The sequence below is a fragment of the Ambystoma mexicanum genome, chromosome 2p (assembly GCF_040938575.1).
Source record: "Ambystoma mexicanum isolate Mex_15411 chromosome 2p, UKY_AmexF1_1, whole genome shotgun sequence".
Taxonomy (NCBI): Eukaryota; Metazoa; Chordata; class Amphibia; order Caudata; family Ambystomatidae; genus Ambystoma; species Ambystoma mexicanum.
The window spans coordinates 30,664,259-30,679,453 of NC_090923.1; positions in this window are offsets into that span (position 1 = coordinate 30,664,259).

A 15,195-nucleotide genomic window follows, 5' to 3' on the forward strand; every position below is an offset into this window, starting at 1 on the left:
AAGAAACCTGTACTAGCCAAAGCCTGAAGAATACAGAAGGTTATCTGATGCGTGACCTGTAATGGGTGGACCGTGTGGTCCTAAGCCTAGACCGAGTAACCCCTATCTGAACGGAGCCAAGGAAAGCACAGCTATCAGTTGCGTGACCTGTGATGGGTGGACTGTGTGGTCTGACGACTGCTCCTAGACCAAGTGGTCCCCTGGGAATGAATAAGGACTTGATCTGGGACTATTTCGAGAGCCAGAAGATTTGAACTGACTTTTTTGTTTTGCAAACTGGAAGAGTTGATGTTATGCAGAAGGAGCTGGCAAGACTTTATGAATCGTATAGAACCCATGGGGAAGGGAACCCCAAGGTTGTTGCTTTGAGGAACTGCTGAACTGTGTGGAATTCTTGAGGAAATGAACCCCAAGGTCTTTTTTGGAACTGTTTTGAACTTGGGGAGTTGGAAGATAAGAAAAAGCCAAAGAGCTGGAAGAAGCTTGGAACTTTCTTTTTTAACACTATTTATTTTGTTTCTGACATCATTACACACTGTATAGATTTAGTTGGGAGAGCAAAAATAGTTTTAGGACATAGACTTTTCATTTGAACTTACTGACATTGACTATCCTTAGTTTTCTTTACGTAGGGAAATCCCACCATTGCATAGGACAAGTTAGGCCTTACTCCACCCTGACATTTAAAGAAAATAAAGCTTTTCTTGGAAAGGTGAATCTGTTATCTGTGTCTTACTTCATGATACCTTCACAGGTGGAGTGGGTAGGTGGGGTAGAGAGAGTGGGAGTGGGGCGTGTGGGGGTAGAGTGAGGGTGTTGTGTGGATGGGTAGATGTAGAAAGAGCCTCAGGAGGACAACAAAGATCTGCTGTCAACAGTAATAGCCCAATTGGCCTTGAAAGATAGCTCAAAATATCCCAATATGAAATCACTGCACAGCTGGGAAATGGAAAGCCCGGACAGCCGGCTTGCTTCTTATAAAGCTGATGATTGGAGCAAATATTGTGAGGTAGCTTCTCATTGGGTAGTATGGCAGAGGAGTTTGGAAAACGATGTTAGTCATTTGGCAGTTTCATGCCATGTCATGGCCCGTTGATATGCCAACCAGATAGTCTCAGTTCAGAATGCCCATTCCCCCTCTCTCTCTGTTCTGTAACAACAGTTTTAGCAATTTTGTGGCTCAAGGGCCACAACAATTCCCCAAAACCAAAAATTGAGTCTTTACACTGTGGCAAGGGACACACAACCTTTCAGTGAAATAGAAAATTATCAAATAAGTAAGGGAGTTGGAAAATTAAGAGGCAGAAAAGTGTGAACCAGACAGAGAGAGGGGAGTTTGAGGAGATGGGAGATGACAACAGTCTCAGAATGACTGAAGCAGAGAGTTGAGAAGCTGCCAGTTCCAAAAGGCTTTTTGAGTGGTAGTGGCATTGGAGAACCACCAACAGCATCACAAGTGTGGGAGGCCATACCGAGGCAAATGGACACCAATCAATGAGAGACGATGGGTGCACCAAGCAGTTAGTAGAAGCCAGAGAGGTTCAAAGCATCAGAAAGACTGGCACAAGCTCTCAAACCATCTCGTCATGGTTAAAACTGTGGAGAGTGGAGAGGCTATGAGAGAAGTCAGTCACTGATTAGCTCTTGTATTTAAAATGTAGGCAATGGAGAAGAGTGTGAACAATCCACCTGGGTGTGTTATGAGAAGAGAAAATGCTGAGGGATGATAACAGCCTGAGGAGAAAAAGAGGATTTTTTACCCGAAGCCCGAGGAGGGTAGAGCTTCTGAAGGTGAATTAAGGACATAATTTGAGGAAGAGCCCAAAGATGAAGATAAACACTACGGGAGTTGTAGTTCCAACACTCCAAGGAGCATGAAGGAGCAGACAATCGACGGAACCAAATTACAACAGATTTATGGCATTTGTGGTTTCAAAACTCCAAGAAGCCCAGTGACACTGACAAAATAATGGACACAGAGGCATTGACAAACTAAGGTAATCAATGAAGCATTAATGAAGGAACAAGAGGTACAGAGAAAGAGAAAAAAGCAACAGAGAATTGCTTCATACAAGTTGTGATTCCAACACTATATGGAACTCACTGGCACTGACAAAGGGACCAAAGCAAGATTGATGTATGTGGAGAAGCAATACTTATGAGAAATTAATCAGGGAAGAATTGTTTTATGGGAGTTGTAGTCATGTCGTTCCACGGGATTAACAGTGCTGAGACAAGTGAAGCAGGTATGCTTGTATCAAGACAATGAACCAAATAAATATATGGATTATCACTTGATCTCATTATCACTTGACTGACTTGAGTGATAATGAGTACAAGTGATAACCAATCCATATAAGTCAATTGTAAAAATGCTGGACCAGTCAAGCGAGTCAAGTGTGAGCGTACAAAATATGTGAAGTGGATAAAAGAGTGAGTAGATGACTAAGCAAAGGTAACTGGCTAAACAAAAATGTTGAAAACAAGTCGATTCAATACAGAAACACTAACAACATCAAAGGAAGGTGAGGAGAATTGCATTGTGGGCATTGATGTGCAGGCCCTTCACCCACGTATTTCAGTGGTGCAGGGATATGTAAGTAAAGTACTGTAACTCAGAAAACTTTGGGGAGAGTCGTGCAGCCAATTCTCATTCCCAATTTGGTGTAGAGACACTGGCAAGAGCACTTTATGGTGAATGTCGAGGTCCAGAGTCTAGAACCAGGCAAGATAGTTTTTCCCAAGGACCTAAGAGAGAATGTAGTTATGTAGGCATTAAGAGGGAGAGACAGAGGCGCAATGGACATCCATTCAGAAACTACTGAAAGCCAGAGACTTTTTTTGATCGACATGGTGCACTTAAAATATTTCCAGGGACTAATCTTGGAAAAGAACCATTTAAGATGTGAAAAATCAGAATAAAGATATATATTTTTTATATTGTTGTAGTTGATTTCCAACCTTTCAATATCATTATTATTGTAATTTTTGCTCTTAAATTTCAGCGCACATTATATAAAATCTTGCAGAATTCCTCAACAGTTAAGAATTTGTTATACCAAAGTTAAACGTATAATGTCCTGGCTACCATAGAAAAGAAAAGAGACAAGTTGATTGTGATTATTACCATATTGCTAAAAATAGAATACATCATTATTACTAAAAACAGTTTCATGAGAATGCACAACAGTCTTAAAAAGGAGAGATGAAAAAGAGAACTAAAAAGAGGAAAAAGGAAATAAAATGAACAACGGAAGAAAAATCATGTTTCAATCATTTGGAAACACTCTTAACAATGCTTCTAAAATGAAAAGCTCACAGGCGATCAAATTTTAAACATTCTCATCAAAACACAGAGAATTTAGGAAGTACATAGCGGAAAAGATTACAGAATTTCATTTCCCGCTCATTATGCTTATCCACAGCATATCATCTAACACTGCTTCTGAATCGTGATATAGGTGTTGTAGATATTGTTTCCTCATAGAAAGTAGTTCGGGGCAGGATACCAATAGATGTTTGCGAGTGTCCTGCTCATGAGTGTCTTTGCAGAATCTGCATGCCCTGATTCGATAACTCGTTTTTGCTCTTCTGCCTACTACTTCTCTTGCAGGCAACATATTGAATCTAAATCTAAGAAACATCATTCTGTGTTTAGGGCTAGGAAATTTGGTTAGATACCATTCAGGTTTGTTGTAGGTCTTGATGCAGTAGTCAACACCATTGAAGGTTTGTATCACAGACTATGCTGGCACGTTAGAATCCAGTCGTGCAACCATCATTTTTTCTTTGCACGATTTGTATTTGTTTGCAGTCATTTTAGTGATATTCCTACTTGCGACATGGAGTACTTTCTGTGTGTAGATCTTTTTAAGCGGTGTTATAGTGATTTTCTGTATTTTCTATGTATTGTTGCTGCTTGAGTAGCAGCTGTATTTATTCTCCTAGTCTTTTCTTGAATAGATGTCATGATCTCTGCTTCCAAAAGGTCAGGGTTTTCCCAACTCCCTTGGAAGCAGACCCATAACCCAGGTTCCGAGTGCCAACCAGTCCCAATTGGGACCTTTTGGACCCAGTCCTGGCGCCAGTGGCACCAGGCTCATAAATATGCCCAGTCCCAGCGCTGGAAGCGCCGGGCTCACAATGCTTGGGTGGACTTACCTTCAGCAGACCATGCTGCTTACTTGCCTGCCAGTTGAGCCTCTGATCCTCTTCTGTTTGGAACTACTTTTCCTGTTGGGTGGGGCTGGAGCCACTCCCTAGATTCAGAACACTGGAACTCTTCTGGAAGGCCGGAACTCTTTTCTTACCAGGAACTCTTTTCTTACTTAGGCGTGGCTGTGGAAGGAGACACCTAAGCACTACAGGAGGCTATTTAAACCACACCCGGTGGATGAATCTTGCTTTGCATTATCCTGCAACCTCTGCAGCAGAACGCTCATCGTGTCTTCTGCATCCGGTCCTGGGCCTAAGGAAAAAGGCTTACCATCCTGAATCCAGTCTTCAGCAACACCTATAAAGACAAGAAAGAACAGGTTAGCATTCCGGCATCTGAAAGGCAAAGGCTTACCATCCTGAATCCAGTCTTCAGCAACACCTATAAAGACAAGAAAGAACAGGTTAGCATTCCGGCATCTGAAAGGCAAAGGCTTACCTACTCTTCGTGCGCTCCGGAGGTCTTCACACTGCATTCCGGCATCTGAAAGACAAAAGTTTACCAACTCTTCGCACGCTCCGGAGGCCTTCGGCGCTGCATCCCGCATCTGAAAGACAAAACAAGGTGCGTTTAAAGACATTGGGGAACTTTAATACTCACGTGCCATTACTCCTTTCCACATCTAATCCAGTGGGTATTCCGACACCCTGCAGCCGCTCCGAACTCGTACCTGCAAAATAAAAAGACAGTTAGAGCGCATAGTGAAGCAGGCAACATGCGCTTACTTACGTGCTTCCAGGCGCTTCTATTCATCACACGGGCTCCATCTTCAACTCACTTCAGCCCGTCATCCGCCATCGCCGGAACCCTGCAAAACAAGAGACATCATTACTAAAGACTTTAAAGACATTTGAATGACTCGAAACTTACCGTTCGTGCAGTAAACGACGGACAGCAGTCCTCTGAAGTCAAGAGGCCTGCGCTACCTATCCAGTGAAGAAACTGGTTACAGCACCCTACCCCGAGGCAGATGGAGAGCTCGGCATTCACTTACCTAAGACATCTTACTCTACACGTCAGGCATACAGTGCACAGAGGTCCAGCCCAAAGAGCCAACCGGGTGCTACACATCACCTTTGAAGATACGGTAGTCGCCCAGTCAAGACCGGCGCCTCTGCGAGAATCAGGTGAGCGTTACAGAACGCAAAGACTACCGCAAAACTCTCGCCCAGGCGCTATGGAAACCTCGGATACTGACCCCTTAGCCCGGTTACTTGGGGAACTAAGGGCAGAAGTGCATGCAGCTCGTCAGGAAACGAATGCTCTAAGAAGGGAACTAATTATTTCCAAGGAGAGAACAGACAATCTTGCTAGACAAGTGCTACAGTCACAAGCCGGACAGACCCCGTTACCCGCAACAGGGGCAAATCTTCCTTCAACATCCTCTATGAATCCAGTGCAGATCAACCTACCTGGGAATGTACCTCTGGCTCCGCCCGAACGATTTTCTGGTGACCCAAAGAGGTTTGCAGTATTTATCAATCAGTGCCGGTTGCACTTCTTATGCCGGCCAGCAGCCTTTCCAACTGATCAAGCAAAAGTAGCTTTTGTACTTTCGTACCTTAGTGGCAATGCGGCAGACTGGTCGATCCCTCTAGTTAATCAAGATGATCCGGTTCTCCATGATTTTCAAGCCTTTCAGCTTAGTATGGAAAAACTGTTCGCAAGACATTCACAGGGGCAGGCCTTGGACAATGAGCTTCTTTCGTTGCGACAGGGTAATCAAGACCTTTTGGCTTATATTGCATCTTTCAATAGACTAATAGTGGAAACTCAATGGCCTGAGGACAAAAGGATTACGCTGTTTTATAGAGGTCTACGTGGAGAGCTCAAAGACGTTTTAGCCCAAGTAGTGAATCCCCCACAAGACTGTTCGGATTATATAGACTTGGTCGTTCAAATAGATCACAGGCTGCAGAACAGGAAGGCCGATCGTTCCAAGTTTGATGCTCGAGTATTTTCCAAACCGCCAACTCCTTCCAAAGGAGTAGACTCCGGGGAACCCATGCAAATAGGGGGTCTGAAAGGTCCTCTAACACAAAGGGAGCGGGAAAGGAGGAAACAGTTGCAATTATGCCTATATTGCGGAAACTCAGGGCACTTTCTTCGAGACTGTCCGGTGAAACCTGCCAAGAAAGCAGTAGGAGCTGCAGTTACCAAAGTTACAAACTCTGAGCAGGGAAACGACCTCGCCCGACAAGAATAGAGGTCCTCTTGCCGAGCGTGAAAACCAGTTCCGTGACCTCGCATTTCGTGATACCTATGGTCCTCATTAGCCCTGATAATCCGGATCGATTACATGCAATTGAAGCTTACGTCGACAGCGGTGCCATCGGCAATTATGTGGATCATGAAATGGTTTTGAGGATGAATCTAACTCTTTGTCCCAAGGCTGTAAAGGACGTCATTACTACGGTGGATGGTACGGAGATAGCCTCCGGGCCAGTAACGCATACCACCCAAGAGGTGACGCTAGTAAGTCAAGATGGACACCATGAGAAGATCGTGTTCGATGTGATCAAGGCCCCTCAGTTTCAGATTATTCTAGGAATACCTTGGTTAGAGAAACACAATCCTCTGATCGATTGGCTAGCAAGAACGGTCCAGTTTCCAGAATGTGTCTCTACTTGTCACCCTCCACCTGGTGTTGCACTGGCCGCAATTTCTTCAGAGACTCCCCAGTTACCTCCCGAATACCTAGAATACCAAGATGTTTTCCGGAAGGATCAGGCTAACTCTCTACCTCCTCATAGGTCTTATGACTGCCAGATAGACCTGATACCTGGATCTACTCCTCCTTGTAGTAGAATTTATGCCCTCACCGAGCCTGAGAACCTTCACCTTCGACAATACCTGGATCAATACCTGGCAAATGGGTTTATTCGTCCTTCCAAGTCCCCTGCTTCTTCACCTTTGTTCTTCGTTCCAAAAAAGGAAGGAGACCTTAGAACTTGTATCGATTATCGCTCCCTGAACCAGATCACCGTTAAGAATAGATATCCGTTACCTTTGATCCCTGAACTCCTGGACCAAGTCAGAAAAGCATGCATATATACAAAGCTGGATCTTAGAGGAGCTTACCACTTGGGAAGAGTAAAAGAGGGCGATGAATGGAAGATGGCCTTTCGCACCAAGTATGGGCTATTTGAATATCAGGTCATGCCCTTCGGACTTTGCAATGCCCCGGCCGCCTTTCAATATTTTATGAACGATGTCCTCAGAGAGCTCATAGATGTATGTGTTGTTGTTTACATTGACGACATCCTCGTTTATTCTTCATCGGAATCTGAACATCGGAAACACGTGAAAATGGTCCTCGAAAGATTGCGTCAACACAAACTTTTCGCTAAGTTGGAAAAATGTGTTTTCAACGTGACTGAAGTTGAATTCTTCGGATTCATATTATCACCTGGCGGAGTGCGTATGGATTCAAAGAAGGTCGATGCAGTTCTCAAATGGCCATCACCATCCTCCGTAAAAGGTGTGCAAAGCATGTTAGGCTTCGCTAACTTTTACCGCAGGTTTATCCCCGAATTCTCTCGAATAGTCCAGCCCATTACTGCCTTGTTAAAGAAAACCAAACGTTTTGAATGGTCTACCGAGGCGGAACAAGCTTTCCAGGATTTGAAGACTAAATTTATCTCTGCACCAATCTTAAAACACCCTTGCCCCGAACTCCCCTACATCGTGGAAACTGATGCTTCAAGCCTTGCCATGGGGGCAGTTCTATCACAAAAGGACCCGGTAACCAATCAGTTGCATCCCGTGGCATTTTGGTCCCGCAAATTCTCGCCTCCTGAAATCAATTACACGATTACTGACAAGGAACTTCTGGCTATCAAGTCTGCCTTTAAGGCTTGGCGGCATTATCTGCTGGGGGCCCGACACACCGTTACTGTGATTACGGATCACCGAAACCTGCAATATTTGAAGACCGCAAAAGCCCAATCCTCTAGACAACTCCGTTGGGCATTATTCTTTGCCGAGTTTGACTTCATAATTACCTATCGACCTGGTACAAAGAACGGTAAAGCCGATGCCCTTTCTCGGATGGGAGTGGAAGAACACTTGGTCAACCCTAAACCTGTACCAATCATTCCCGAACAAAGAATTCTGGGTGTAATCGCCACAGAATCCATAGAGGAAGTTAAGGATAAAGCCAGGCAACTTGTAACTCCAGCAGACATACAGAATTGGCATCTGCAGGGAAAGGACTTTGCAGTAAAGGACAACTTATTGCATTTCCAAGAACGATTATACCTACCCAGCACAGATTTACAGAAAAAAGTAATCTCTTGTTATCACGACTCTTTAATGGAAGGTCATCCCGGTATAGCCAAGACCTCAGAAAAGATCAAGCGCTACTTCTGGTGGCCGTCTTGGAAAAAAGATATCAGAGACTTTATAATGTCCTGTGGAGTATGCGCCCAAAACAAGAGTCAAAAGGAAAGACCAGCAGGCCTCTTACGCCCTATTGACATCCCACCTCGCCCTTGGCATACGCTTTCTATGGACTTCATCACCGATCTACCTCCATGCTCCGGATACAATACGATTCTAGTAATCGTGGACTTATTCTCCAAGATGGCGAATTTCATTCCGCTCAAAGGCTTGCCAACAGCAGCAACTCTGGCCCGAGAATTTCTCGAAAACATCGTCCGACTGCACGGTTTTCCTTCGGTTCTAATTTCGGATCGAGGTAGTCAATTTATTTCTCATTTTTGGCGAAGTTGCTGTCGGTCGGCTCAAATTGATGTGAGACTATCGACCAGTCACCACCCTCAGACCGACGGACAAACCGAGAGGACCAATCAAACTCTGGAACAGTATTTACGCTGCATGCTGCAACAAACTGAAAAAACTTGGAAAGATATCCTTTGGATAGCCGAGTATGCCTACAATAACTCTGTCCATTCGGGAACTGGGAAAACCCCGTTTTTTCTTTTGTACGGCAGTCACCCTCGAACCTCGGAGTTGGATCCCCTCCAAGATCTTGAAACACCAGCAGTAGACTACCTGCATTCTACAATCACCGAAGCCTTTAAGGAAGCTGTTTCTCACCTTCAAAGGGCTAAAGAACAATACAAGAAAGGAGCAGATCAACATCGGAAGGAAGCCCCCCACTATCAAGTAGGGGATCAAGTCTGGTTATCCACCAAATATCTATCTCTAAAAGGGCCACGCACATTCAACCCAAGATACCTTGGTCCCTATTCCATCACTACCATAGTAAACCCAGTAGCGGTCAAGTTGGACTTGCCCCCGCACATGAAGATACATCCGGTCTTCCACGTCTCTCTATTAAAACCCGTGCAACCTCAAACCCGACTAACCAAATCTCCAAAACCTATCCTAGTGGATGGAGAACTCGAGTTTGAAGTCAAAAGCATTCTGGACTCCAAGATCTCCAAATCTAAACTATTCTACCTAATTGACTGGAAAGGCTACGGCCCCCAAGAGAGATCCTGGGAACCTGCTGAATATGTCCACGCTCCTCGCCTAATCAAAAGATTTCACCGAACATTTCCTGACAAGCCAAAACCCCCGGAGAAGCCCGGTTTGGGAGGGGCCTTGAGGGGGGGTACTGTCATGATCTCTGCTTCCAAAAGGTCAGGGTTTTCCCAACTCCCTTGGAAGCAGATCCATAACCCAGGTTCCGAGTGCCAACCAGTCCCAATTGGGACCTTTTGGACCCAGTCCTGGCGCCAGTGGCACCAGGCTCATAAATATGCCCAGTCCCAGCGCTGGAAGCGCCGGGCTCATAATGCTTGGGTGGACTTACCTTCAGCAGACCATGCTGCTTACTTGCCTGCCAGTTGAGCCTCTGATCCTCTTCTGTTTGGAACTACTTTTCCTGTTGGGTGGGGCTGGAGCCACTGCCTAGATTCAGAACACTGGAACTCTTCCGGAAGGCAGGAACTCTTTTCTTACCAGGAACTCTTTTCTTACTTAGGCGTGGCTGTGGAAGGAGACACCTAAGCACTACAGGAGGCTATTTAAACCACACCCGGTGGATGAATCTTGCTTTGCGTTATTCTGCAACCTCTGCAGCAGAACGCTCATCGTGTCTTCTGCATCCGGTCCTGGGCCAAAGGAAAAAGGCTTACCATCCTGAATCCAGTCTTCAGCAACACCTATAAAGACAAGAAAGAACAGGTTAGCATTCCGGCATCTGAAAGGCAAAGGCTTACCATCCTGAATCCAGTCTTCAGCAACACCTATAAAGACAAGAAAGAACAGGTTAGCATTCCGGCATCTGAAAGGCAAAGGCTTACCTACTCTTCGTGCGCTCCGGAGGTCTTCACACTGCATTCCGGCATCTGAAAGACAAAAGTTTACCAACTCTTCGCACGCTCCGGAGGCCTTCTGCGCTGCATCCCGCATCTGAAAGACAAAACAAGGTGCGTTTAAAGACATTGGGGAACTTTAATACTCACGTGCCATTACTCCTTTCCACATCTAATCCAGTGGGTATTCCGGCACCCTGCAGCCGCTCCGAACTCGTACCTGCAAAATAAAAAGACAGTTAGAGCGCATAGTGAAGCAGGCAACAAGCGCTTACTTACGTGCTTCCAGGCGCTTCTATTCATCACACGGGCTCCATCTTCAACTCACTTCAGCCCGTCATCCGCCATCGCCGGAACCCTGCAAAACAAGAGACATCATTACTAAAGACTTTAAAGACATTTGAATGACTCGAAACTTACCGTTCGTGCAGTAAACGACGGACAGCAGTCCTCTGAAGTCAAGAGGCCTGCGCTACCTATCCAGTGAAGAAACTGGTTACAGCACCCTGCCCCGAGGCAGATGGAGAGCTCGGCATTCACTTACCTAAGACATCTTACTCTACACGTCAGGCATACAGTGCACAGAGGTCCAGCCCAAAGAGCCAACCAGGTGCTACACATCACCTTTGAAGATACGGTAGTCGCCCAGTCAAGACCGGCGCCTCTGTGAGAATCAGGTGAGCGTTACAATAGAAGGATGATCAGCTAAGTGATTATTTGCTTTAAGTCCAAGATAACAGTACTTATTTACACATTCAACTTTAGTGTCATGTAGGTTCCACTTGTAGTTGCACTTATTAATCTGTTTTTTCGTACCACAGATAAGAATTTTGGTCTTACTTAAGTTTATTGTCAATTAGAGTGAACCGTTTACAATATAAGATGCAATATAACATGCCCTCACTCTGGTGGTTAACATGTTCACCTGTTTAACTATTGATAAGATCACTTTCTAAGGTTACTCTATCGATCTAAAATGGCATCAAATTGTATTACGCTTTAACGGTTTGTCACCTTGTTTGGCTTTGGTCTAGGCTGAAGGCTCTGCCCTCATCTTGGATCTTACCTCCCTGTCTAGAGGTTTTCTTATGTGTTGTGCGGTATACTGCGCCACTCTGGGCGAAGGTACCCAGTCTGTAGATCTCAGATGTGTTATCGCCTCCAGAACACACATATCTGCTAAACTCTCCTTCTCTGGGGAATGCTCTGGTACCCCGGGTTGGAGGGATTCCTCTTTCTCTTCACTCTCATCGTCCGGAGTGTACCCTGCATCCTCTACATCCCCTGTATTATATACCGCTAGGCAGGGGGTCGAGAACCGGGCACTGCCGCCCTTCTCAAAAAGGCTTCTTTCAGCCTGCTCACTGGGTCGACCGGCTCTTGGGGTCTCAGGTCTACCCCTTCAGGATGGCTCGGGGGCATCAAAGAGTTCTTACTCTTCCAAGCTTTTTTACTACCCTGATGTTCAACCCCTAATTCGGGGTGTCTGGCTGAGGTTCTCTCGCTCCGGCTAAGCACCCTCATCTTCTTGGACTTTTCTTGCTCTGCTTTTTGCTGGTTAAGAATAGCTTCAAGGTTACCTAGTCTCTGTGACAAGGGTAACACTCCTCCTGACACTGCCTGCAACAATGTGTCCCCCAGGACTCTCTTAAAACTAAGGTAGAGGCCCTGGTCCTCTCCTACCGGCTCTTCTGGCCATTCTCCTGAACTCCACTCTGGCGAGGTGGACCTAGACCCTCTGGGCTCTTTGTATTGTGCCATGTGGGTGCTGTGGAACCTCAACCTTAGTATCAGCCCACTAGGAGTCTTATCAGTGTGTGGCAGGCAGATTGAGCTGCAAACAAGGTTCGACTATGTATCCTTTTTTGTTTTTGTTTTCTTGTCAAAGATCTCCAAATATATCGTGCTGCGGCGTTCGTTCACTGCTTTGAGTGAAGAAACGGTCCGAAAGGCGTGGTGCTGTTGGGGCGCTTCTTACTCGCACTTCCCGCTGCACCGCTGGGTCCTAAAGACCGGCGGGAGGAGCGTTCCTGCTCAAATCGATTTGAGGAGGTGGGGCCGGCTGCCTCATGAAAGTGCGATCATTCACGGGTCCGGGCCCGCTCCTGCTACTCTGCCTATTCAACAGAAAAAGACTTGCGGAACCTTAAAAGAACTGACGCTTACATTCTATCTATATCCAGGTACGTGAATGAATCAAAATAAGCCACTCACAATTTCCTCACGCGGTACTACTATACTTGCTTTCGCTTAGCCTTAATTACAAAGCAGGCACTCAAAGAATAATAATGCGCTCCCTTAGATTCGATAAAGCACATACAATGTTCTAGAGAAAGCAAAAAACAAAGCACTTATCTTGTGGTACAGCAACAAAGAAAGAGGAAGGGGACTCCAGAGAAGGGACTATTATACGGATGGTCGGAGCATGATTGGATGAAGGGAGATACCCAGGACTACATAAACCCAGAGGATCATGGGGATTTGTAGTTTAAAGAGACCTTTTACTTCATTTTCAAAACTTTAATATACCTGTTTTGTTTTTGACCTCCAGAGCGCCTGGGAGGAAACAAAAATGTCTTATCTAAGTTTTAAAGAAAGTCAAAATGTGTTAAAGTTGAATTGCTGTGGGTACAGTAATAAAGAAAAAAAGTATAATGCTTGCCTCCTAGTCTTTAATAGAATCAAGACTGGCCGGCGCTTTAAGCATGGACAATCTTCATTGGTAAGCACTAAACTCCTCATTGTAGATATTCCTCAAGGGGCTAAGAACTTTGCTCTGTACGTCTATATGTAACAAGGAGGACCATGATGATATTGTTGTTCAGGAGAAACAAAGTGCATGAAGGAGTCCTAGGTGTCCCCTGGCAGGTGTTTGCAGTGTAATAGTTCTGGCCAGATCGCAGGTGCACCTGCTTTCCTTTTTCGTTTCTATTGCTTGTTCTGGGCAGATCACAGGTACACTATCTTTCCTTTTTTGTTTCTATTACTTGTTCTGGGAAGATCACAGGTACACCATATATGTAACAAGGAGGGTGATGATGATATTGTTGTTGAGGAGAAAAAGTGCATGAAGGAGTCCTAGGAGTCCCCTGGCAGGTGTTTGCAATGTAATAGTTCTGGGTAGATTACAGGTACACCAGCTTTCTTTTTTCGTTTCTATTGCTTGTTCTGGGTAGATCACAGGTACACCATCTTTCCTTTTTTGTTTCCATTACTTGTTCTGGGTAGACCGCAGGTACACCAGCTTTCCTTTTTTGTTTCTATTACTTGTTCTGGGTAGATCACAGGTAAACCATATTTCCTTTTTTGTTTCTATTAATTGTTCTGGGTAGACCAAAGGTACACCAGCTTTCCTTTTTCGTTTCTAATACTTGTTCTGGGAAGATCACAGGTTCACCATCTTTCCTTTTTCGTTTCTATTGCTCTAGCACATTTTAAACACTTATGGTATTACAATACTGTGACTGGTTGGCAATCATCAGCAAACCACAGTTTAGCTTTCCCTAAAAATGCTAAATTATCTTCCCCAATTAGATTGTGTATAGTAGGAGCTTTTTTATGGCCAAACTGGTATTAACTGGTCTTAGAGTTAGTTTTATCCTCCTTTATGGATGTATTTGTTGCCTTAGGTTCTAACATTTCTAATATATACAATAAAGTGAAAAGGCCTCCTCATAGTAGCATCAGTGTAGCTAACATGTGGTTTGGACTTCTGTTTTGGGTGATGATCATAAGGCACCCCATATTGTGTCATTCCATGAATGATCTATTTACTGGTTGGACTGTACTTATTGTTTGATAGCCATTATATTTGATGGCTAATAATGGCGGGCCTTGTCAGGGAGTCCGGTCACAGCAAGGTGTCGGGCAGCTGCAGGCCAAAGTAGGTTGCCTGTAGGTAGGTCATCTTGGGATTCTTCTAAGGCCAGACTGGAGTCCCAGGGCAGTGATGATTGGGTTAGACCCCTGATCATTGGGTGTTTGGTAGGGACCGTGGGCATTAATTCTGTGACCCTTCCTTTGGTATTCCCCGCCTCTGATAGCCTTCCTCTGTGGGCGGGTAGCTGTGCTGAGACCACTCCCCTTCAACCTTGTCTTCCCTCACGTGGTGGCTGAAATATGTACTTCTGCATGAGGTCATTGTCGGTACTGTGCAGGAAATGTCATTAATACCTTATTACTGCCCTCAGTCATTATAGTTACTACAAAAGAGGATACCCAATAATGTATATAAAACAAGAATAATGCAAGTATAATGTTCCAAACAGACATTATATGTGATACATCTAATCTGTAAGTGTTATTTATCCATCTAACAAGAACAAATCAACTACTATTTCTTGTTGTGGCTCCTTTCGGAGAATCAGGCTTATGGCAGTGTTTTACCCCAACAGTCCTCTATTATCATCACTCCATAAGACCCTGAGCGAAGGAGACATCTCTGTGCGTTTGTCCACAGTGCGTAGTCCTGTGTTGGGCATGTCCTCTTATGAGACGATAGAATTCAAAGTTGTCAGTTCCTGACACATGCATCACTACATGCTAGGCTTCTATTTTCCACCACCTTGCTGTTTTGTCTGGACTGACCACTTGAACGGTTTAAGACAAAGTAAAAAAAAAAGAAATTGTGCTTTCGACCAAGTGCTTATGCAATCTAGATAGACAATATTTCATGTTATTATTGTTGCAGTA